The following is a 698-nucleotide window of genomic DNA, read 5'->3' on the forward strand; positions in this document are numbered from 1 at the left end:
ATATATATATATATATATATATATATATATATATATATATATATATATATATATATATACACACACACATCTATATTTATATATTTATTTATTTTAATATATTTATACTACTGAATATATATATTTATTTTTTTGTTTTTTTTTTGTAAACAGAAGAAAAAAGGAGACAGCGAAATAAAAATAACATTAGATGCAGCAGGGGGCCGCCGGGTGTCTGTACACCCCAGCAACCCCACCCCCATAAACCCTTCTCCATATGAAATACGTCTCCTAGGTATTTATATTTATATTTATATATATATATAAACACTTTATTTAGGGTTTAGGGTTTAGGGTTTAGGGGGGAGGGGGGAAGGTTTAGGGTTTAGGGTTTAGGGGAGAGGGGGGAGGGTTTAGGGTTTAGGGTTTAGGGGAGAGGGTTGTTTGGGGTTAGGGTTTAGGGTCTCCGTTTGTCTCCTTTTGTCTCTTATTTAATTTATCTTCTTCTCTCTCTGTCTCTCTCTGTTTCTCTCTATCTTCGTCTTTCTTTCTCTCTGTCTCTATGTTTCTCTCTCTTTCTGTCTCTCTCTGTCTCTGTCTCTATGTTTCTCTCTCTCTGTCTCTCTCTGTCTCTGTCTCTCTCTGTCTCCGCTCTCAAGCAGCACTATTAAAACTAATAAATATAAATATATATATATATATATATATATATATATATA

Source organism: Eimeria mitis, genomic scaffold, assembly GCF_000499745.2.
Source record: "Eimeria mitis Houghton genomic scaffold, Emh_scaff563, whole genome shotgun sequence".
NCBI lineage: Eukaryota > Apicomplexa > Conoidasida > Eucoccidiorida > Eimeriidae > Eimeria > Eimeria mitis.